Below are 25,935 nucleotides of genomic sequence, written 5' to 3' on the forward strand. Positions count from 1 at the left end.
GGCACTGCTAGTTAAAAATCAGGAAAATGCTTCCTTGTCTGAGGATGCAAGTGAAGGTGCAGGCCCTGGTGTCTGAAGCTGATCTTGTCTTGTCGTTGCTCATGGTCAGTTCCAGCTCCAGTATGTTGGCTTTTCAGCTTCATTAAATAAAGTAGTGGCATGTGGCCTGCTGTCCACATTTCCCCCTGCAATGAATGCACTGTGGGGTTGGAACTCTACTGCCACAGTCTATGTTGCAATCCTGGGTATATTACTCATATTTAGCAAGTCGTATAAAAAGACAAACCTGTAGAAATTAAAAATACCTCCTTAGCACTCTGCTGCCTCATCACCTAATTCTGTAATCTCCTCAAATTTGGACGTAAGCTACTTGAATGTATTCTATCCATAAAATGATTTTTAATAAAAATGTGTTTGTCCTCTAAACCATGATACTAATTTAAATAGTGCTTTTCCCTCAATGATCTGTAAGATTATTCACCCAACAATTATCATTTTTTGTGACAGTTAAGTTTGGTTATATCAACTTGACTGGCTTGGAAGCCACCCAGGAGATTGGTGGAACTCATTTTTGGGTGTGAATGGGTGGGTTATGGAGGTGTGACAATATCTGGGTACTATGTCTGGTTCCTGACCCCCTTCCTCTCTCTCTGGCCGTTTTCCCCTGCTCTGTTTCCTGACTACCATGAACCAAGCAATTTTGCTCCACCATGTCTTTCTGCCATTATGTTCCTGCCTTGGTGTCAACTTATCATGGACTACATCTCTTGAAACCATGAGCCAGATACAACTTTACCTCCTTTAAGCTACAAGTGTTGGGTATTCTGTGGCAGTAAGGGAAAGATTATTATATCTTCTTTAGAACATTCTAGAAATGCTCTAACTTCAGCCTCTTTTACACTACACTGGAGTTGAAGTCCACAGCTGTATCCTCAGACCATTATGCTATGGGGTCAGGGAAGGCTGGCAGGACTTCTGATGGAGCCATCTTCACTGGTGTTGAGGAGGACAGGACAATCTCTGCAGGAGTTACCCTTGTGAGATCCACAGGCAGCTATCCTGAGCCCATGTTGGGAAGGTAAGAGCAAGCCATGGCACATCTGTCCCTTTAGGAGACTGACTCCTGATCTCCTCACCACAAGGATGGAGGACTCCTCCAGCCCCATCAGGCCCTTCTGTTGATTCTTCACCAAGCACTCTAAGAACTCAGTGATGGGACACATGTAGCCTGTAACAGGAAATGGCACTGTCACCCTTCTCATATGCACTACTGTGGTATTAGCACCAGAGGGTCATCCCAGTGAGTGACTTTCAGACATAGCTACCTATCTCACAGAGACATTTTTTGGTGGACCAGACAAGAGAGAGGTGCTATGAGTGTAGGGGAAGGCAATTGTGTTTCCAAGAGTCTCCTGCTGCTGGAAGTGACACAGGTTTGGTCCTATGAAGCCCCACGAGGGCACTGAGGGGCAGTCACAATTTGCACAGCCAGGATTCTAGGTAGAGCAGTGCAGGCAGTTCACCTCCATACTCAGTGCCACCTTCTTGCTTGGCACCTGTAATTTGATAATCAGAATAGAGGGTTTGAAACTGTGGGACTGGGAATCAAGACCTGAGCTCCAGCTGCTGGGAAAGAAGCTCCTTGGGAAACACCAGAGGTTTTGGGGTGCTTCCCACAGTGCTGCATTCTGGGAAGAAGAGCAAGTGGAAACCTGGCGGCCTTCCTGGATCTTGACCTGCAGCTTTGAAGTGTGATAGGTGTTGAGGTCTGCACTGAGGTCCTAAACTGTTTCTAAACTAGACACCAAAAAGAAGGAAAAGTGTGTCTTTATTGGAGGAAGAGCTACAGTACAGTGTCCCAGGATAAAGTGACAATCTTCCCTCTACAATGTTTGTGAGTCAAGCAAAACAAAACAAGGCATAAGACCAGATCGATTTGACCCAAGGGGGGGGGAACCCATCAGATGCATTGAAATTAAATCACAGGAATGTAACCCCCTGCAATGCTTGCAAAATTTATCAAGATGTTAAACTTTAGGAAATCAATAAAAATTATCTTAAAAATAAAATGGAAGTTTTAGAACTAAAACTATGATACCAGAGATTAGGAAAACAGTGGACATATTAACAGCTAGCTGATTATGCTCATGAACCAAACAGAAAATTAGTGAACTGTAAAATGAGCCAGAAAAAAATGAAACAATAAGATTAACATAGAGATAAAATGATGGTAAAAGAGATTAAGATATATATGAAGCACAGTGAAAACATGAAATAAGAAAGACAGCAAAGAACACACAATGTTTAAAAAGATAAAGTCTAAGAATCCTTCAAACGTGGTAAAAGATATCACCTACAAGTTCCATAAGCACTGGAAACCCCAAGTAGGTAAACGGGGAGGGAAACCAGCCTTGGGCTCATCTGCCAGGAGCACGCAGTGAGAGAAAGGCTTCCCCATTACCAATGACTAGGACCTCATTTATCAGCAAAAACGATGTCTCTGGAAGACGGGGATTCTAGGTGACAAATATTTAAAGACAGGCGTTGTCAAGCCAGTGAAAAAGCCCCCAGTAATGCACGTGGAGGAAGGGCATGCTCAGAGAGATCCAATGTGAAAGAACTGTCATGGGCCACAGGGATGGATTCTCTGGTCAGAAACATAATGATTGCAGCTTGGAGATGCACGAAGAGATGGAGAGAAACCAGACTGTGAGCATGCCGGTGAACAGAAGGGACCTCTAGCTAACCTGTAACAATATCTTGCAAGGTTTAATATAGGTAGAAGAAAATAATTATAAGTAATAAACACTCACATTCCATGCTATAGGCATTCCCTCCCTCAGAGCAGTACATGCAGGGGGATAAGGAGGAACCTGGAGATGGAGCATTGGGAAGGTCACTGATTTTGGAAAACGGCAGAACTGTATGGGACATTAACTGCTAATATACCAGGAATGCCCGCTGCAATCTCAGAGTGACCCGTGAGCAGGAAAGAAAGTGCAACTAACGAGTAACCAGTAGGAAAATGAACAATGCAAAATAGTAAATCTAAACAAATTTAAGAGAGATGGAAAATAGAAAATAATACTAAATTGGAGGATGTAGCCCATTGACAATCACATGGAAATGAGAAAGTAGGACACAGAAACTAAGAGTCAGAAACCATCAATGAGTCAAATCCACACCCAATGAAATGCTGCTTTCAAGAGTCCTGGCTGAAATGTAAGGACATGAAAATGTTGGGAGTAAAAAACTAAAGAAGTATACACCATATAAAGGTGAACTAAATCAGTGGAATTTTTAAAACTATTGCTACGTAGGCCTGACGCTGGTGATTGTGATGTTTAACCTTGGTTGTGCCTGGGTGAGGGGTTACTGTAGCTGTCTGTGGTGACCCTGGTGGACGGTTCGGGCTGAGCATTGGTGACCTCTGAGGTCAGAGAAGGACTCAGGATCGTTCTACCAGTCATCATGTATTTGAAAGTAAGGGACAAAGTCCACAAGCTATGTGGAGAGGTATGCTTCCTGGGCTCGTACAGTTCAAAAGTGATTTGTCTGTGTAGAGCTAGCTACAAAACAACAGAGAAGGGAAAAGCTTCACGAAAAGCATGAGAGATAAAATACCACACATCAGAGGAGTGAAGCCAAGCTGGGAAAGGGGAATGCCTGGTCTTCAAAAGAATCAGAGAGGCTTTTTAGCTAGCTGCAAAAAAGAAATGAAGGAAGAAAGAGAGAAGAGAAAAAAGACAGGAAAGAAGAAAAGAAATAGGCAGGAAGGAAGAGAAGAAAGAAAGGAAAGAAGGAAGGAAGGAGGGGAAAAAAGGAAGGCATACAAAGATTAAGAAAGAGAAAAACAATGTCCCTAATAAACCCAAGGGTAGGGGCACTTCATAAAAATGCTTATCCTTTGCTTTATGAAATACATATACTATACTCTTTTGGACCAGAGATATTTTGAAATGCTAATTTCTAAAGTAAGCAAGAGTTTTGTGAAAAGCTGTGCATGGAAGGTTTTGGGGTAGAGACTCACATTCAGGGCACCCTCTTCTCCCTAGGCACCGTGGGTGACATCAGCTATTGCAGCCTTAAGGGCCAGCCGTAGCTGCCTTGCACCCACCTCTGGTCCAGTGATCCTTTATTGGCTCTTGTCCAGCGGCTCAGAGGAGTAGCCCTGTGTGTGGCCATGGGGAAGACACTCCTCACGTCCAACCAAGGGTTCACGTGATCCAGTGAGAAATGAGTGGTGATGTGTTGGACAGTTATCTGCTGTTATGGTTTAGTATTAAAATGTCCTCCAAATGTTCAGAGCTGGGAAGGTGTTCAGATCATAGGGTGCTACATTCATCAGTGGATCCATCCAAGGATGAGTTCATGGGTGAGTGTACTTACTGTTAGGAGGTGGGGCCTGGTTGGAGGTGCTCACTGGGGTGTGACTTGGAAGGCTGTGTTCTTGTCCCCAGCTTCTCCCTTTTGTCTCTGCTGCCTGGCTACCGTGGGGTGAGCATCTTTCCTCCATTATGTCCTTCTGCCACGATGTTCCTGCCTCATAGTAGCTGACCACAGACTGAACTCTCTAAATGCATAAACCTCTCCTCCTTTAATTTGTGAGTGTGGGCACTCCCCCCCCCCCAGTGATGGGAAAGTGACTAATACATTTGCTGCATTGGGAGTGTGGGCCTTTGCTCCTGTTCCTGCCTTACCCTCTATTTAGAATACTCATCCATCCTCTGGCCCAACAGCCATGTCCTCTTCCCCTCCATGACCCTTTCTGGCAGGGCTGTTACATGCCTGCTGCATGCTTCCTCCCACACACTGGTGGGGCAGGGACAGCCATGATTGCCCACCACAGGACTAGGCACACACAGGCTCTGGGGGAGTTCTGGAAGCAAAATACAGCTCAGAGTGGCCTCAATTTTAGCTCATAATTTTGGCCTAGAGCTCCTGGGTTTACCCAAGAAAATACATCGCAATGTTGCTCCTTCCTTCAGAAGGCCTTGACATCCATGCTGGATAGGATGTTTACAAACTACATTTCTGTAATGTGCCATGGATGCCCGTGGGGTACCATGAGGGGGTGGGGAGAGGTTCCACCTCTGACTCATGTAACTGGCAGAGACTGTTCAAGGAGGCTTAGGGTATGTATCGTGTTAGTTTCCCAGTGCCACAGAATTCCAATAATGAATTACCTTAATGGTCTCAAACAGCAGAAATTTAATCTCTTACAGCTCTGAAGGGCAAAAGTCCAAACTCAAGGTGTTGGCAAGGCTGCATTCCTTTGGGAGGTTTAGGAGAGAATCCATTCCCTGGCTTACACAGAATCCAGAGGTCACCACCATACTTGGCACTTGGCCCATTAATAATGTGGCTCACCACAGCCACAACTCCTCCAACCACATTCCTCTCCCTTGCAATGATCCTTGTGATTATGTCGGGCCCACCCAACAACCCCAGATCACATTCTTAGCTCATAATCACCCCCTCAAGATTGCTAGGTCACCCAGCCTGGCACATTCACTGGGAATTATCCCTGGAACACACCTCTGCCAGCCTTGGCCATGGACAGTAAGTCTTAGAGAAAGTCTGAGACTTCCTGGGCCAACATTTCCCACTGCTCAGTGATGCCTCTTCTGAAAAGTGTGCTCCTTAGATTCTGCAGTGGTGTGAAGGAAAGTGTAGAGGTCCTTGGTGCGTGTCTGCCCAGTGAGGTGTGCCAGCAAACTGACACTTCTTGCTCTGGGTGGTTTAGGAAGATCCCAGGTACATGGCTATGGGGGCAGTGTGAGGGTGTGCTCGAGCTGGTGCATCAAGGCTGGATTCCTACGAGCACCTGGTCGGCACAACATAAGTGAAGTTTTGGGAAAACACGCAAAGCTCACTGACACAGACTTTTTAAGACATGAGTAGTTGACTGCGAAGCTGACCCGTTACCAATGATCAAAGGTTGTGTCTTTTATATACTATGTGACTCACCAGCAACAAAAGGAGGAAAAATAAACTGAAAGACTGAAAAACCCTAACTTAAAACAGACCAAAAAATGCATGTGTGAGGATAGCATTACATAGATACATAAGATATAACAGTGCAAGGAGGGCTGAGCAAGAAAGCAACACGACCTTTCTGGTAAGTGGCAGCAGCCCTTCTTCCTGGTAAGGGAGCAGCAGGCACACCAGGGAGAGAACCAGTTAGCATCTCCCATGAGCCTGCTGACCTGGGGCCAGAGGTCTGAGCATCTCTTGGGAGGATGACTATACGCAATATAGCAAATATGGGGGATTTCCTTCTGTCTTCTCTTTGAAGCCCAATATTGTTTTCACTGTTTTGTTTTGTTCTGATTAATTGTTTTGCTCTATTCAATATTCTGTTTTGATAGGTTTTATAATATTCTGTTTTTGGTTTAATTTTGCTATACCTGGTGGAATGGACACTATTGTGAAGATAATGATATACACTATGTACCTATTACTGTTATCCCGGTATCCTGCTGTGAAGTTCTGTATCAGTATCACGGCATTGTCTTGATTGGCCCTTTTCTGTCTTGTTTTGTTATATTTTACTACCTTAAAAAAAAGATACAACAGAGCACATAAACAGCCACTGGAGTCTGTATGCTGAGCTGACTTTGCTTCCGTTGGCTGCTCCCAGAGCCCAGACAAAGCCTGTCTTCTCCACAGTCCAGCTCATGTTTCTAGTTTGAAGATGATCAAGTCTAGTTTTTAAAAACCTAGGTTGTCATTGGGAGTTAGGCTTTTAAAACATTGCAAGGACTTTAAATCTAATTTTTAGTGGTATTTTGAGATGAAGTCCTAAAAATTAGAGTTTGCTGCTAATGAAGAATTAACTTTTAAGGCTTGTTTTTGGCCTTTATTATTTACTAATACTTATTCACCACATGGGTTGGTTCTATTCCTTGGGTGGAGTTGGTGCACGTACATAATATGTCTTCACTCTTTTTCATCTCTCTCCCTTGCCTTCCCTCCCCATCCCTGCATCACTTGGTCCCATTCCTATTTGAGAAAGAAGTATTTCTCTACTTCTTATTATCAAACTATCAGGGTTTGAAGATCCTAAAATTCTCCTGGAGCCCTTCTCAGTCTGATATTTAATGGCATTTAATCATTCTTGCAGAAGCAGTAAATGAAATTTTTTTATTGGTAGCTAATAAGTAAAATAAATGTCCTTATAAATGAGGCACAGAAATCATGTTAAAACAACTGGTTTTGCTGTTAATTACTTTTAATTCATCTTTTACTATGTGAAACTTAGATAATTCTTAACCTATTAATTCTCTGTGATTCTAGTAAGACACAGATTAGTAACAGTTCCTAAGTTCAGTCATTCCCATTTTTTTTAATAAAAGGGGAAAGGATTGAAGGGTATACATAATAATGCACACAACATGTCCAAAGGAGAATCTAAACTGAATGATACTCATTCTCAGAAGCTTAGGTAGCAGTCATTCCTTGATATCTGCAGTAGATTGGTCAAGGATACAAAATCAAAGGATGCTCAAGTTTCTTATTAAAATTGTATAGTATCTGCATTATAACACCCAAATCCTATATATCCAAACCATCCCTAGAGTTCTTATAATACTTAATACAATGCAAATGTCATGTCAATATTTATTGTAGCCCAGCTTTTTGGAAAAACACAAGAAGAAGAGGTCTTCATTTATCATTTCCAGTACAGATGAAGTTTTTGAGGATTTTCAATCACAGTTGAATCCGTGGACATGGAAGTCATGCACATGAGGAAAACTGCTTTTACTTTAGTCATTATTTATTCTAAAAATATTTCTTTTTTTTCTCCACCTCCCGCAAGTTCCCTGGGAGAGGGACAGAGCTGGTTTGCAGGGGGCAGGATGCTGGAATTGCTTCTGCCCAGGCTCCTTGATACTGCCAGGATTCTCTCTCTAAACACATTTCCAATGCCACTTTTCCTTGCCGCCTTCTCTTCACCTACAGATCAAAGTCTACAAGTCTTTGAACGGTCAGCCTGTGACCTTTGGGTTTGGGTGTGACCAGTGTTCAGCTGTCAACACCTTTTTATGCTTGCCATTGCACATTGTGGCAATCTCAAGTCTTTCATTTTCCCAAATATTTTCAGTGTTTCGCATCATCAAGTCTTTGAACATGTTTTCACTAGTTTGTTTTTGCCTTGGTGTTTGCCTTGTAAAAGTCTTAGTCATTCTTCAAGCATCCCTCACAAGGAAGTGTTCTTGATGAAACTTTCTGGTCATTTCCCCCATGCTTCTGCACTGGACTAGGTTTGCATTACATCTAAACCTAGTCTAAAAGTGACTCTGGGAAAAGGTTGTGTCTATAAATATTTCTATCTTTATTACCCAATATGATGTTCATTACCTAATCAAATCTAAGCATAGTAATGTGATATGTGAAAAGTAAGAATTAATTTATCCTTTAATACAAAACACTCCAAATAATTTATTGCAAGGTTATCTTTCTCAATCTATTGTTCATAAATAAGGCCATCAAAATGAATATACACTTGAGCCTCCTGACTTGCCATTCCTATATTTATATGCTTGTCCACTTCCCATCAAGCTGTAGTTAGGGGCCATTTTTGCAGTCCATTTAGAGCTAGGATTTTCATACTGCTGTCCTTTTTTCTCTCTCTCTCTCTCTGTGTGTGTGTGTGTGTGTGTGTGTGTGAGAGAGAGAGAGAGAGAGAGAGAGAGAGAGAGAGAGAGAGTATGTGTGTGTGCGTGTGTGTGCAGCTGCTCACAGGCACACTATCAAAGTGCTAGTATTCCCAAGAGCAAGAAGGAGACAATCTACATTGCACAAGCTTTGTTCTCATCAACATTGACCTGAACAAAGAGCTGTTGGTGGTGAGTCTGATGTTAACAAATCAACAATGTATATTAAATAAGGTGTCTTTAAACAGAAACACACCACATGAGCTTACATACCTATCAGCTTATGGACATGATCAGCCCGAGGCTCTAGGAGGAGCCCAACTTCATGTTACTCCTACTCGGTGAAGTTTGGAATTCATTGAATGTGCAGAGCCACTTATAAAGCAAAATTGCTATGCATTATCAATAACTATAGATCTAAATGAGATTTATAAAACACAAATATAATGAGGTCCTCTCCTGCCACCACCCAACCCATCAATTAAAAATGGTCTTATGCTTCCCATCATTATCCCCTGGTGAAGAGAAAACATTTTGAAAGGTCATATGAAATTGACAGTCCGAGCCTAGCCTTGTCTTGTTTGGTTTGTTTGCTTTGTAGTACTGGGGACTGACCCCAGGGCCTCATGCACGCTGGGCAAATGCTCAGCTGCAAACCCAGTCACAGGCTGATCTGACTCACTTTCAATTCATTTATGTTCAATGTCTTGACACCTATTTTAAGTACAGTACCAAGTAACCAGTTAACTGATTCTAATCTTCTAATAGAATAGAGCAATGGTTTCATCTGCTCTGTTCACTGCCTAGGTTAGAACAGGAAAACTGCCACCCTGTAGCAAGTGGTGACTAGTACTGTAGAGACTACCGTGGGGCTGGCTTGGATCCTGGATTCTGCCAAGATCTGAGGAAGGTGGTAGGCTCTTTTCTAAGAAGATACAAATACAGGAACTCACACAAATGTTCTGAAAGGTCATGGCTATCTTAATTACTTTTCTTGCTGAGATAAAATACCCAACACTCAAAGTTATAGGAGGAAAGGTCTATTTCATCTCACAGTTTGTAGAGGTTTCAGTGTATAGTTGGCTGGCTTCAAGGCAGGCTGGTATGGCAGAGGAGCACTGAAGAGCAGGCAGGAGGCAGCAGCAGATGAGCAGCGAGACAGCAGAAGCAGCAGCAAGCCTGCCTTTATATTCCATCCAGGTTATCTGTCTTGTAAGTGGTACCACCCATGCCCAGAGTAAGGGACTCTTAATCCCAGCATCATACCATTAATTCCAGCATCACACACCCTAGATCTATCCACCATCAACATGCCCCACCTATGACTGCATGAAGCTTTGAGAGGACATCGAGATACAAGTCATAACAGTGGCTTTTGAAACAGACCCACACATTCCTGGACCACGTGGGGCCCAGAACAAGAACCCAATGCACGAGGCTGAGGTTGAAAGACCCAACTCTGCTTGAGATGCTTTGTGTTCTAGCCCTGCTGCCAACAGTTGCTTTACCACCCGCTCTGCCCCTGCTTTGATGTGATCCACTCTGGCTGGATACCAGCTGAGCCCACTCCATGTCCTAGGCAGTTGCCACCTCCTGCTCATTAGGATTTAGCCCATTTCATGTCCTGTGTGTACCAAAGCTACTCCAGGTGCTGAACTTTGAGAGCTAATAAGGAGTAACAGGTAATGAGCATAGATAGCAGAATTATCACTGATATAAATGAGTCCACTTGCTACTTGTGGGTGATCCTTCAGCTCTCACAGATGGAAGACCACGGCATGTGGCCTGAGTGGACAGCAGACCTCAGGTGTCTGCTGCCCACCAAATCCAAGCTCTACAGCTACTTGGATCCAAATCCATGCCTTTGAGGTTGTTTTAAAAAAAATCAATATTCTTGATGAAAGGTGACAGTAAAGATGCTTGGCTTGCAGATGGTGATGAGGACCAAAGAGGAAGAGCAGGCAAACTGTCTGTCACTGCACAGCCACACAGCAGGCACAGCTGGCCTTTCAATCTGTCAGTGCCCCCACCCCGCCCAAGTAGGTGCAGTGTCCTGGGAGCATGGATGTTTCAGGCAGCCCTTCACCTAGGAACTGAGTCTTGATTTTAAATTTTCATTAGTGCCTGTTTGCAGTAGTACATAATGTCTACATTCCAGATAGGGAGGAGGTCCCTTTACATACTACATCTTAAGTCTTCTTATTCTCCTTTTCCTCCCCTCGCTCCAGCTCTAGATTGCCTTCTGTTTGCCAAGCATCTATCTCCCTGTTTTCTATTGTCTAACCTACAGCCTGGGAAATGGGAAATGTTTTTTTTTCTTTTGCTAGCTACCACTCTAACAGAGAACTGATACTCAAAAATGAATTTTGAGTACATGTGTGTGTGTACACATGTGTGTGTACATATATACATATATTATATCTCAGTTATATGCACACATAGAGTTAATAAACAGTATAAAATTTGAGGTATATTAAGAACCTTTATGAATAAGAACTATGTTCAAATGCAGCATTATCTTTTAAATTTTTGCTTGACACTTTATGACTAGCCAAGTTGGATTTCTATTTCTAATTTCAATTTATATTGATACTTGCTTTTAGGGCCTGTCATAGGTGGGTAGATACTTCATGAAAACACATTTACCTAAAGTAGAAAGAGGAAACCTCTGCACTGGCTGGTCTGATAAAATTCACAACAATTACTTTTCATTTCTTTCTACAAAATAACTCCAACTGTCCTCAAATTTACCTGGTCAACTTCCATACTTCCCAAGTTCACTGAGTGTTTTGAAAACCAAATACAAATATAAATATTCAACATTCCAGAAATTATTCAATTCCAACTTTGGAAATTCTAAAATTTTCTTAGACATTTAGTCTCCAACTTTTAAAAGTATATAGATCTGAGTCTGAACATTGCTAATAGCATAAATTTTAAAGTTCATGTAACAATGACAAGTTTCCTAAGTTTCCTGACAATGACAAGTATCCTTTTTAAAATATACTTTTTCCATAGTAGAATGTTCTTTTTAAAGTGATTTTCATGAACTGTCAGTTTAATTTTACTCTGAAGTAAGATCAAATGTATTTTTCAAAAAAAAAAAAAAAACCTGATGGTATCACACTACTTTAGCCACTGTCCTCAGTTAACAGCAACTTAGGGGCATGTGTTCTTTCGTAAAGAACAATGTATCTCATGTTTAAGAGCACTCTTTCAGACTTGCTACACAGTAACAAGCAGGCACTGGGGTGGAACACATGAGGTTCACAGTCGAGTTCTACTTTATCAGGAGTTACTCCGAACTGCTGCAATGTAATTTCTGCATCCCTTAAGTGACCATGCAGAGCAAGATGCCAAAAGCCAAGAGAAGAGCTAGGGTTCCATGGCAAGCACGCTATACTCTGGGGTGCTCACTTATCTGCCACACACTGCACAGGCCATCTGAATGGCAAGCAAAGAAGGGAGGGCATCTGGACCAGTGGATACATTCTATTCTAGCAAAACAGATTAGCTTCATTAAAAATCAGAATATTAACTTTAACACCAAGAGGTTTAAATATTTTTCTTAGAGTTGCTACACTGCAAATCACCTGAAATAGGGACAGTCCACTTTTGGTGACCAATGTCCTGAAGTCCCTCACAGATGCTGACATTTCTTCAAGGTAGGGGACTCCATAAACAGGATCAACTGGTCACAGGAGGATAAAGGTAGCTGGCCTGGAGGTTGACAGGTGGGGTTAGTGTAATTAGTAATACTGGTTCAGGCTGTTAGGTTTCATCTTCTCTGTCCTCGCAGACTTTTTGCATTACCCACAGTTGTCTTTATCAGCCATGGTCCACCCCCAGAATCTGCTCTCACACAGATTTTGTAACTGCTCACAGTTACGACTTCTCTTGCATCACATCCAAAGTTCATAGCAATAACCTTTAAAACATAAAGATCTTGGGTTTGGCCCCTGAGATGCCAGTGTTCCTCTACCTCACCCCTAGCTCTCTGAATCCCCCAGATCTCAGCCTTCCACCTTAGTTGATGCGTTCCATGCTCTGTGTCTGAGGTCACAAGCTGTGTCCTGAGAAGAGATCGTGCCAGTGTTCCTGTCTGTCGCATCTAAGGGTAATGGTAGTTTGGTTCTCTCTTTATTGAAGAGGATACAGGGAGAAAATGTACATGGTAGAGAAGGGTTGGGTAGGGTGGGAAAATGGGCTTTGTGGACTCTGGTGGGAGAGAAGAGCTGAAACTGGAATTGAGAAAAAAGTGGATGTTAATTTCCACCAAGATGGGCTAACAGCGAGTGAATTTACCTTTTCATGACAAGCAATCAACTGAGCAAATTACAAATAATGGTTTTCAAGTCACCAGATTTATCAGATCATGACAATTCCCAGGATGGGAACTGCAGCAGTGATGAATAGTGTTCACCCAGGCCCTGGAAGGTCACCCGGGTCCACCAGCCACGGCATCAAACCCTATAACCCCGGAGCCCCTGGGCAGAATGCTCAGAAGAGTCTAACTCAATAACAGAAAACAGTAACAGACTGAAAAGTGCTCCGATGCTGCCTAACACATTTTACTTTTATTTATTTAGCAGAGTGTCATTATGTAGTTCAGGCAGGCCTTGAACTCACTATGTAGTCCAGGCTGGCCTTGAACTCTAGGTGATCCTCCTGCCTCAGTCTCCCATGTTCTGGGAGACAGGCATGTATCATGACCCTCCGGGTATCTATTAAATTTAAAAAGTTAGACTACAATGGATCAAATGGTTTCCAAGGAACTTAACTGCTTCCTTGAGAAACACTGGAAAATATTTCCAGGAATCCAAACCAACCCAAGCACCCTGAAAGGGAGAATTTATAATGTCTCAGATTCTAGCAAAATTTACCAGACATAGAAAGAAGTAAGAAAATAAAATCCACAGCAAGGAGAAAAACCAATCAATTCAAATGATTGCAGAACTGAGACAGATGTTAGAATTATAAGACAAGATCATGGAGATAATTATTGTAATTATATCTCATATATTCAAAAAGTTAAGTGGAGATAGAAGAAGTTAATGAATCTGAATAACATTTTAACAAATGAAAGCAATAATGTCTGGGGCAAAAAACACACTGGCTGGATTAATGACAGATTAGACCTTGCAGAAGGATAGGTTAGTGAATTAGAAGACAAATAATAGAAACCATCTAGATGAAATATGGAGAAAAAAGAATTAAAACCATGAACAAAACATCAGTGAGTCTTGAAATAACTTGTAGTGGCCTCATATGCATGTCATCAGAATCACAGGAAGAAAGGAAAAAGCAAGGGAATATATCTATATCTATCTATATCTCTGTCTCTGTCGTATCTATGTCTGTATCTCTCAATCCCAAATATCTAAAAAACCCTCAAAAACAAAATCACAAAGACCATGAATGAAATTATATACAGTTCGTAATAATAAACTTGCTCATGCCAGTGCTAAACAGGAAATACTAAAGGCAGTTAGAAGGAGAAAATAGATGCCATGTATGAAGGAGAAAAGAAAAGAATATAAAGTTTGCCATCAGAAAAAATATAAGCAGGAGGAGGACAGAGTTCTGATTCTAGCACTGGAAGGGAAGAAACTTGTTAACTTAAAATTATTTGCTCAGAGAAAACAACACAGAAATGAAGTAAAATAGTGATGTTTTCAGACATTTAAAAAGCTGAAGTAATATAGGTTATCAGCAGATCGGTCCTGTTAAGATATCAAAGCATGCCGATGTATGATATATGCATGTATGGGAATACCAAAGTGAAATCCGTTAATGTGTACAATTAACATATATGAATAATTTAACAAAAAGGAAATGTTTAAGGAAGTCTTCAAGCAGGTAGCCACAATGTGCAAAGAACACTGGAACTGGTAATTATATAATAGCTATAATATATAGCATATATTTATTTCATTTAAAATAAATGAAAGTTAAAAATAATAATGTAGGATATAATTTATTATATATCTGTATATCTGAATGTCTGAAATTAATGATAACAGCACAAAAGCTAAGTACAAAGAATTGGAAATGTGCTACTGGAAAAGTCTGTATGTGATGTGGTATAACATTGGAGATTTTTCATATTATATGAGGTGTGATTGAAAAATACAATGGAAGTTTAAATTTAAAAAATTAGTAAAAGATGCTCTGCCATTATCCTCCTTCAAAATACTCCCCCTTTGTTGGAACACACTTATCTCATCATTCTTGCTGCTTTCGGCAGCAGTTCTGGAGTCTTTTTTCTTGAGTGTCTTTGTCCTATCCTGGCTGCCTCGATGTCCTGAATCGGTTTGAAATATTTCCCTTTCACAGTCATTTTGACTCTGGGGAAGAGCCAAAAGTCACACATTCCCAGATATGGCAAATTAAGTGGATGAGGATGCACCATCACGTTTTTACAAGGTTGCTTTTTCACTGGATGGCACCCAGGAGCAGTACTCACTGTATTTCTGATCATAACTTAATAAGACACTGTTATAGTTTGTGTCTAGATATCCCTCCAAAGTCTCATGCAGTCATGGTTGGTGCTTTTCTAGAGTTGGCTGGATTCAGAGTGTGTAATGCTGGGGTTGATTCATGGTGGAATGCTAGAATCAAGGGCACTAGGATTGAGGGTGTGAGTGTTACCCACTCTAAGTACCTAGATAAGATGTAAGGGATAGAAAGCACTGTGGTCATTTTTTACTTGCTTTTGCTTTGCTACATTATTACTGCTGAACTGTTTCTCTTCTGGGATGCTTGTCTGCTATTCTACCTTGCCTTGGAGCTAGTGAATTACAGACTGAAACTTCTACAAGGCAAGCTAAATAAACCTCTATCAGGTAAGTTAAATAAACTTTTCCTTCTTTAAATTTGGGTGTTGGGTATTTTGTCTTAGCACTGAGAAAAATAACCAAGACAGATATTTAGGAAAGAGGACTTTCAGAGCTGTTCAGAAAGTGTTAAGAATGATTGGAAAGTGTGTTCAAAGTTAAGGAGAGGAACTCAAAGGGGATTAATAGGAATGCATCTTTTACTATAATAAACAGTGTAAGAATTTTAACATTCACTATATATTTTGATCACATCTCATATATGAAGTGGTATAATATCATTCAAACTTTAAGTATGTTATTTACCTAAAGTAACAATTAAAATAACAATAGTAATTATAAAATAGATAATAGTCCAACTAAAGAAATAATGCACAGGTAAAACATTCAAAAGGAAAATCAGAAAAATGCCAACAAATAACAACTGGGATAAATATAAAACATACAGAAAGCTGGTAGACTTGGACTTAGCTGTGTTCACATTAAATCTAAGTAGTCGAGTCAGCACAACGAGAAGCCAGAAATTCTTGAATTACATAAAAAGCAAGCCTTAAATACAATGGTGCCTACAGAAACACATATAAAGATATATAAAGATAAAAGTGGAATAAGTATAAAAAGATGGCATTAATAATAGATAAAGTAGCATTTAGAGCAAGGAATATTATCAGGGATAAAGAGGGACGTCTAATTTTAATAAATGAAGCAAGAAGAGAAAACAATCTTAACGTGTGCACTAATAACTGGCAGCAAAATCAGATACAGATGCTATGAGGTGAGAATAAGACAGAATAAAACCCATAATAAAACGTTGCAAAAATTCTAAACAAAACTTTAACAAATTGAAGACATTAGCATATAAAACATATAGTACATTGTGACTGAGCACAGCTTAATAAAGATTAGTATAACATTTGAAAGTTTGTCAGTGTTGTTCACCACAAATGATTTAAAAAGAAAAAATACACATAATCAATAGATGCCAAAAAATTATATGACAATATCTAACATCAATTGTCGATTAAAATACTCTTCAAACTAAGAATAACAGGAACATCTTCAGCCTGGAATAACTTATTCCCAAGATCAAGGACAAGATAGAATGTTCTTGATTGCCATTTATTTTCAACTTCACATTGAACATTTTAGCCAGTGCAATAAGGCAAGAAAAAAATTATAAAAGGCGTACAGACTGACAAAGAATTAAAACTCTATTTGATGACATGATGGCAACTATAGAAAATCTAGTAGAGTCTGTGAAAAAAGCTACAAGAACTAATAAATGCATATAGCAAGGTAGCAGGATACAAGATGAAAACTAATTAATCAATTCTATATACCAGCAATAAACAATCACACGTTAAAATTTAAATCCCATAAAAATATCAGATACCTAGAAAAGGCTGCAGGGAGACAGGAAGTCTTCACAGTTGGTAGTAGTGTAAATTCATACAACCACTATGGAAATCAGTGTGGAGATTCCTCAAAATCTAAAACTAGAGGTTGTATTTGAACCAGCTATTCCACTTTTAAGTCTTCCAGAAAGAATAAAAGTCATCATAACACAGTGGTATATGCACACCCATGTTTATATTAGCGCAATATAATAGCTACATCTTGGAATCAGCCCACATGCCCATCAAAAGATGAATGATTAAAGAAAATGTGATGTAGTCCCACTTTGTCATAAAAAAGTATAAACTTAAGGCTTTTTTTTTTTTATCGGTACCAGGGATCGAACTCATGACTGCATGCTTGCAAGGCAGGCACTTATGCCACTGAACTAAATCCCCAGCCCATATTTTATTAAGGCTTTTATAAGTAAATTGATGCATCATAAGACTATAAAATTAAGTGAAATATATCAGCCACAAAAATTTAAATATTGCATTGTTTCTCTTATGTGAGAAATCTAAGATATAAATAAAAAACAAAATGGTGGACAGATGTCAGGATGTATACATAACTTTTCAAATTGGAAGGGGAACAAGGAGGGAAGAGGGAAAGACAAAGAATGAAAAAGGATTTTAAAAAGGAGTGAACTGAAGGAAAAAATGGAGACAGAGCTTTTGTAAATGGAGAGGAGAAGAAGAGTTAAAGGAAGGAGAATAGAGAAAAAAATAAGTAAGATATATTATATTTAGGTACAGATTCACCATGATGAATATGGTCATTAAATATGGCAAAAAATGTGATAATAAAAAAAAACTCGGGTGGAAATGAGTCAACAATATGCCAGTCCTATATTGCAGAAACTAAACAGCATCAACAACTCTACTAAGAAAATTAAAGAACTTTGTAAATGTAGAAACATACCATGTTCATGAATTAGAAAATGCAGTGTTTTTAATATAATTCATTCTAAATTGCTCTACATTTACATTTTTGTTACAGAATCAACTGAAGTCCAGCATTATTTTCTAGTGAAATTGGCAGGCTCATTCTGAAATTTACGTGTGGAAAGAATCCAGATTAACCAAAGCCACTGTTAAAAGAACAAAGTTGGAAAATCAATATTACCTGGTTTCAGGATTTCTTATAGAATTATAGTAATCAAAACAGTGTGGTGGGCTGGGGATTTAGCTTAGTGGCATAAGTGCCTGTCTTGCAAGCGTGTGGTCGTGAGTTTGATCCCTGGTACCAGTTTTTAAAAAAAAGCCAAACAAACCAAAAACAGTATGGTACTGACATAAAAACATTGTAGATATGGTGGCTAGGGTGGAGTTTCAACCTGTTTGCATTTGGGAATCACCCAAGATACTGATAAAGCATACTTCTGGATGTATCTAGTGGCTCATTGAGATATGACATTGGGGTCTATATTTGGGCTCTGATCCCTTTTTTCCCAGCGGTGTTCCCCTTCTCTGCTTCCTGGGTATTACAGACTAAGAAGCTTTGTTCCATCGTATCTTTCTGCTATGATGCTCCTGTCTTGAAGCAGCTGACCAGGCAACTGAATCCCCTCAAACCATGAGTGTCACAAGTACTGTGTTTCATTAACAAGAAAGCTAACTGATACAGCAAAGCAGCAGCACAGAACTGGGAGTCCAGAAACAGAGCTATACAACTGATTTTTGACAAAAGTGAAAATGCAAATCAATGGGAAAGGATTCTCCTTTCAACAGTGTTAGCACAACTGGAGAATCATAACACAAAAATAACAAACTTTGATTAATACTTTGTACCACATATAAAAACCTCACAATGTATCCTAAGTGTAACTATAAAACATATTGCACCAAATACTGCTAGACAGAAAAAGTAGAAAACTTACTGACCAGGAGTCAGTAAACTTTTAAAAAAATACAACACTAAACCCACAATCAAGAGACAATGTACTGTTAATATGGATTTCATTATAATTAAAAATATCTGCTCTTCAAAAGACACACTTTAGAGGATGAAAAGAAGAGCCGAAATTTGGGATAAAAATGTTCCCAAATCACTTAAAGGACTAGATCTCTAGAACATATAAAGAACTCTCAAAAGTCAAGACAGTAAGTCACACAACTTTTAAAAATGGCGAATAATTTGAATGGATCCTTTGCTAAACAAGGTATAGAGATGGCAAATAAGCACAACAAAACTTTCCTAGTGTCACTAGATGTTACAGAAATAGAAAATTAAAACACAATGTGTCGTCCTGCACACAACTGTTAGAGTGCTATTAATATAAAGAGGGCCCAAACAGAGTCTGGGTGAAGAGGTGGAGGAATTAGGGTGCTGATATACTGCAGGTGGGAATCTGAGGTGGGTCGGTTAGAACACAGTTCAGCAGTCTGTTATCACCCTGGCGTTCCACTTGTAGGTATCCCACCCAAACAAACGAGAGCATCAGTCTTTACAAAGAACTGCACGTGAATGCTTCACAGCAGTTCAACTTCAGATAATCAAGAACGGGAAGCAACTTGAATACTCCATTACCACCTGAGCTGCTAAACAAATCGGGTAACAAGCACATGATGGGGTACTACTTGAAGACAAAAATTAATACACTATTGATACACTCAACATGAATGAATCTCTCAGTACTTATGTCGAGTGAAAGAACACCCACTGTATAACACAATTTATATAAAATCATACAAACTATCCACTCATGCATATTGACAGGAAGTTGTCAGTGGCTTTGTGAATGGAAATAGGAAGGACCTGGGGGAAATGTTGTAAAGAGAAGGACACTTGGGGTGATGGAGTGGAGTTTATTATTTACTATGGAGTTACAGATGTCAAAGTTAAAACACTTCACACAGGTGGAGGTTTTTCTGTGTTGATGGTCAGTTAGCAGAGCTGTTAGAACAAGAGTTCAACCTCTGCTCTGGGGTCTGTAGTGAATCTTTTAGCTTCAAAACCTACAAAGAACAGATGCTAAAGCTGAGATGACAGCATCTCAGCAATGTTCCAGCATCCTGGTGTCACAAACACTTCCAGCAAGTAAATTTCAAGACCCGGAGGCGGGGCATTTGGTGCCACAATGTGAAATAGAAGACATAACATTTTGAATAGCGGAAAGGGGACAGACACACTGGTGTGGGGGAATTTGGCTACTATGGGATTTGTGCTTTTGTTTCAAGAAAAGGAAGGAATGTGAAGCTGGAGATTCTGTGACACTGGTTCCAGTGGTGGTCAAGGACATCAAGGGGCAGTGGAAACCAGTTCTCCAGCTCTGCTGTTGGGCTGTTTCTCCGCATCCTCTTTTTCCTTGAGTCCTGGAGGGGAGGTTTGTGTGAGGTTGGTCATGGAGTCACTAGCTGGTCCTATCGTAGCTTGGGGCCTCTCCTAAGAACACTGCCCAAAGGCTCTGACTCTGAGCCTTTCTGTTCCTAGGAGGGGTGGGGTGGGCTGGGCATGGCTGCCCTTTTTGGTTTTCTGGGTCTCTTTGATAGTGAGTCAGATGTCTGAGCATGCTGACTTTTTCCAGCTAAGTAAAGTCAGAGTGAAGAATGCCACCAAGGAGTGGCCCCTTGTGGGGGATTAACTGATGGCCAACTTGGCACACCCAGCCAAACTGAGTCACCTGAGGATTGTTGCCAACAGCATAAAAGAAGAACTGGGGGGAGATGGCATGCCTTTGCTGGAGAAGCTGGTTGTGCTGGTTTTCCTGATATGAACTCAACTGTTCTCATTGTTGCAGTAGCTCTGGACCTCGCTGTCACTGTTGTTGAGGATGGCTGTGGATCTCTTCAGGGGAGCTCAGGTGCTTACCCTGAGTGTCATTTCCTGGCTCCAGTGCAGATACCTCAGCCTGCTGGCACAGATCCTTCACCCTACTGTTGCAGAATTTCTAGCTTCCAGCACTGACTTTTGGGCCTTCTCTGTGGATCCTTGATATAGACTTGCCTGAGACATTGTTGTGGACTCTAGGCCTCCTGTGGCACTCATGAAGGACACTGCTGTGGGATCCAGGCCCTCAGCTGGATTCTTTGGGTCCCTAGCATGTAGACAGATCTCTTGCACTCCTCTGCATTCAACTTTTTGGGTTAATATTATAAAATATTACCTACAATATTATAATATTATAATACCTATTAATTATAAAACCTACAAATGATGTGTCCTGTATTAAATCTATTCCCTTGCAAGACCTGACTACAGCACTCCACATATCTGATCGGGGTAAAGGCAGAGTCTATGCGGAGCTGCTGTGAGCATGCAGCATATCTGAGTCTCTGCCTGGGAACTCTGCAGGGCTACCACCTGCAGCCACTCTGTAGGGTCATTAAGACAAGACACTGTGGGAATGGAAACATAATAGGATTCCTAAGTCATGATCAAGTGGGAAGGTATAGAGCAGGGGTAACTACAGTCTCTTACCCTCTTTGTGCCTCTGAAGTCCAAGCACCATCTTTATAGCTGCATGATGACCTCCTCTGCCTAAGCCACAAACAAAGCTTACAGCAGGAAGACCCTTGGGGCATTCAGTTTTAGAAGTGAATTTTAAAGCTGGAAAAGTTTTCTGTTTCTAGGAGCAGAGATCTGAAGACATGGGTGGAAGAACTTCCGGGGCAATGCTGCAGAACGTCCTGCCACAGCCTTGTCCTTGGGTGCATGGAGGTAGATGCTGGCTACCTGCAAGTAATGGTCTGATGTCTCATCCTTGCCTGAAGTCATCAGCTAAACTCTCAGCTTAGCTTAGATAGTGAATTATTTTTATTATATTTTCATACATAGAACCAAGCTTCTTTTTAACTGTCCTTCAAAGTCTACTGGATTGGGGGCTATGGGGTTATATCATAATATTTACATCTTATATTCATTTGTATTTTATAGAGTATAGTATTTACATAATGCTTTCTGTTATATATAATAAATATATTATATGAGTAATATATTATACATAAGATATATTTTAAAGTACCAGTACTCATGACAAAGGATTCAGTATCTTTTTAGGAAATTTTCAGTATCTCACAATTCTGTAAATGACTAAAAGATTTTGAAAATTATAGGGGCTAAGAATGGAAAAATATATGTTTTCAAGGGAAGATTATAATGTTGGCTTGTTCTCTTTTTGACTTTATCAAACTAATCAAGAGAGATAATAAGGCAGATGCTAACCTTGGACAACCAGGCCAACATTACCTCCTTGAGAAGAATACATTTTAAACTCTTGAGTTATCTACTTACATTTTAAAATAAAAATGCGAAGTTTTCATGATGAAATCTTAATGTGATATATTGACAAGGGAAAGTAAAACATCAGAACTTTCCAGAAATTCTTACAATTAATACCTTTAAAATGATATTGGAAATTATTGTAAAATATGCAGCATAAAAATAGCTACCACAATGAGATCCAAAATGGGAAGAAGACTCTTTCTCCACATCCAAAAGTCACGTTTTTCCTGCCTTGTGACTGAGGATGGAAATACAATGGTAATGGTCACTCGCGGGCTGTGTTTGAAGTCACTGCCCCTTAGAACTCATCTCCAACCAGCAGTGTGCAGACACCAGCCCTGGGGGGTGACCGTCAGCCTCTGGGTGGCCCCACTCCCCCTCTGTGGTGGGCACCACTCTCCAACTCAAGACGAGCAGAAAGGTACTTTATGACAGTGTTAGAATAAAGCACAACAACTCCAGCCAATCTGTCCTCCCCAAGACATTTTCATATCAATGTGAGTCCTCTAAAATGACTTGAAAAATAATTTAAGTTCACTTACGGTATGTGTGTTGTGGTTGAATTTATAACAAACGAAATTACATTTATAAACTTTTATTTTTTTTAAATAAAGAACACTTCATGTTTTGTTGCTTTAAAAACTAAGATTCAATCCTTGGTCAGTGCTGTACTTATACATGGTATCAGGGATCTCTAAAATCACAGAGTGTAAAATTGTAGAGTGGAGGAACATGTGAGATGATTGGTCCACATATCTGACTGTTCCCTTGGCTATATTTTTACATAGCTTCATGGTCTAGTTTTATCTTTGCAAAACTAGATTCAACACAAGGGCTAAAAGTAGAAAATCCGTCTGTTTATCGATTAGCTTTCAGATAGGAAAGTGATCTACCCAGCACTTTTAAACTTCATTTTTACTTTCAAGCACTTATATTTTTTTCTTTTTTGTTTTGATTTTGTTTATTTATTTGTATGAACCCTTGTTTGCAGGACATGATGATCACAGTCATCATGGGGAGCGAGTGAATGTGCAGAACACATCGTCCATCTTTTGACTTCCCCTGCTCTCTTTCCACCTTCCCTCTATCAGCTGGTCCCTTTCTAAGGTTGCTAAAGAGTTTTAAGTAAAAGCTCTGCAAACACCAGAGGACTGCATGTGAAACTGGAACTCGTCTACCACCAAGCCAGGCCCTTGCTTGCCAGTAAGCTCATTCAGAACACAGGAATCTCTTTCTGCCTCAACCTCCACCCCCCAGGCAGTCCTCTGGACGTTTCCCGTTTCTAGGCCACGGAGACATCAGTACAGGGTAACAGAGACTGAGCTGTCTTCCCTGTGAGTGGCCGGGGGAGTGCAGGGAGGGCCTGGGCAGCTCTTCCTTTCACTCACTGTGAAAGCAAAGCCTACATTGCCCCCACTGCAAGCCACCTGTGACTCAGTCTCCAACTTCTATGCTGGGCTTTGGCCGCTGCAGCTAACCTAGCCCAGGACACCATCACCACTAGTCAGGATCGGTCTGGGAATCCTGACACTGATCTTGTGCCCCCACTTCCTTTCTCTGTTAGTTTCCCATAAATCAAGCACAAACGCCATTTAAGTTATGATCCTTTCATGGACACCCAGCATGCCGGGTGAACAGAGCTTCTGCTCCTGTTCTATGCTCTGGGAACTAAGCTAGTATTTTCAGTTTTACATCCCCTTGCAAAGCCAAATCAGACAAGGATGTCTAATCAGCCTGTGATAAATAGGTATATAAATTAAAAAAAAAACCCTAGACTAAACAATAGCATGAGAGACCCAGCATGGTGGTACGTGCCAGTAATCCCAGCATGCAGGAGGCTAAGGCAGGAGGATAACAAGTTAGAGGCCAGCCTGAGCAACTTAGAGAGGCTCTGTCTCAAAATAAAAAATATAACAGAGGTCAGGTGTTGTGGCTCAATGCCAGGGAGTGGTCATTGTTGTCTTGTGAAAATGTAGGACACTCCCAGGGCTTCTTAACATCATAAGTAAGAAGAAATGGACAAAATAGGTAAAAACAGGTAGAGGGATGTACACCTGCATCCTGTAGAACCCACTCATCATGGTGGACAGCTGGACTCCTGATCCCTAAGCCATGCCGGCAACTCTTGACACCCCACATCCCCAGTCCTCCAAGACCTCCCCGCCCAGTGGCTCCACACACACGGCGATGTACAGCCTCTGTGGTGAAGGCCTCCATGTTCCTGATGCAACCTCCAACTGTCTGGGTTGTTCTATGTCCTGCTCTGCACTTGACCTGTCTCGGGGTCCAGCCCGAGTGCTGCCCAGTGCTTCTCAGCTATTGCTGTCCTCTCTGCGTGCCAGGGAGTCCATTTCTCCACTGGTCACCTTTCCAGGCTAAGGTGACCTCTTGCTTCCCCTCATATAGCAAGCAGCACACCCTCCCCTTATTTAATAAGCAGACTGACTATATACTTGTCCTCTCGCTGAGATACTGAGACAGTGTTTTTTCCCAGAGGGATTTCTACCAGATGGACCTTTCTCCACGCACAGTGTTCCCTGCCAGCACATGGCCTGTGAAGACCTCTCATTCCTCCCTGACCCACCTACATCTCTTGGTTTTTGAATGCACTTCTTTTCTGTCTGGTTCTATACGCAGGCCCAGTTCTTTCCCAGGAGTCAAAAACACTTTTACTTTTATTAGTGCGTGTGTGCAGTACATACTGATTACCTTCATCTCGAGGAGTTCCATGTATACAAAGCATTTAAATTCCTTGTTAATTCTTTCCTTTCTCCCCTTCCCTCCATCTCTTGGCCTCCTTCCCATTCACAAAAGCTCTTTCTCCCTGTTACCTATTATCTACCTTATATATTTTAAATTTTTTTATTTTTAAGAGAATAAAACCAAACAAAATAAAACAGAATAAAACCAGTCAAAACAAAACAGTGAAAGTGATACGGGACTTCAAAACAAGATAATAGGAAATCAATAATGGCTGTCAAAATGCTCTTATTATCTTCAAAATAGCTGTTCATACCATCAGACCTAGTAAATCATCAGAACAGAATAAAACCAATCAACACAAAGCAGTGAAAGTAATATAGGACTTCAAAACAAGATAATAGGAAATCATTTTGCCTTTAAATTATACTTTGGGTTTCTCATATAAGGGAAGCCATGTGATACTTAAGTTTGTGGTCTGATTTATTTCACTTAATATTATGATCTCAAGGTACATCCATTTTCCTCCAAATGACTCAAGTTTATCCTTCTTAAATGCAGAGGAGTACTCCATTGCACATATAAACCACATTTTCTTTGTCACCCATCTGTTTACAGACATACAGACTACTTCAAAGTACAACTATCATAAATTGTGCTCCTATAAAGATGAGTATGTATGGATCACTGTAATATGCCATCTTTAACTCTTTGGGGAAGATACTCAGGTGAGGACTAGCTGGGCCAGATAGAATTCCTAGTTTTATTTTTTTGAGAATTTCCATACTGATTTCCAAAGTGGCTGTCCTAGTTCACATTTCCCCCAGCAACACAGAAGGGTTCCTTTGATCTCTGCAGCCTCACCAGCATTTGCTATTATTTGATTTCCTGATGATGACCATTCTTCTTGTGGTGAGATGGAATCTCAATGTTGTTTTAATTTGCATTAATTGCAATTGCAACTAATTACAGTAAAATTAATTTAATTTTCCTCAGCAAGGCTGAGCATTTCTATATGTGTTTATGACTATTTGTACTTCTGTGAGAAGTGTTTGTACATGTCACTTGTCCAGTGTTTGATCAGGTCTTTTATTTTGTGGGTCTGAGTTTTTTATTATTAT

General features: G+C 40.5%; 1 protein-coding gene across 24 annotated transcripts in view; it reads right to left on the reverse strand.

The window, feature by feature from the left end:
* Myt1l (myelin transcription factor 1 like) overlaps positions 1-25,935 on the reverse strand; it is a 392,867-nt gene that overhangs the window by 280,431 nt on the left and 86,501 nt on the right. The window lies entirely within an intron of this gene.

This window comes from Cavia porcellus, unplaced genomic scaffold (assembly GCF_034190915.1).
Source record: "Cavia porcellus strain 051 isolate PalLab524CR breed Dunkin Hartley unplaced genomic scaffold, mCavPor4.1 scaffold_8, whole genome shotgun sequence".
Classification (NCBI taxonomy): domain Eukaryota; kingdom Metazoa; phylum Chordata; class Mammalia; order Rodentia; family Caviidae; genus Cavia; species Cavia porcellus.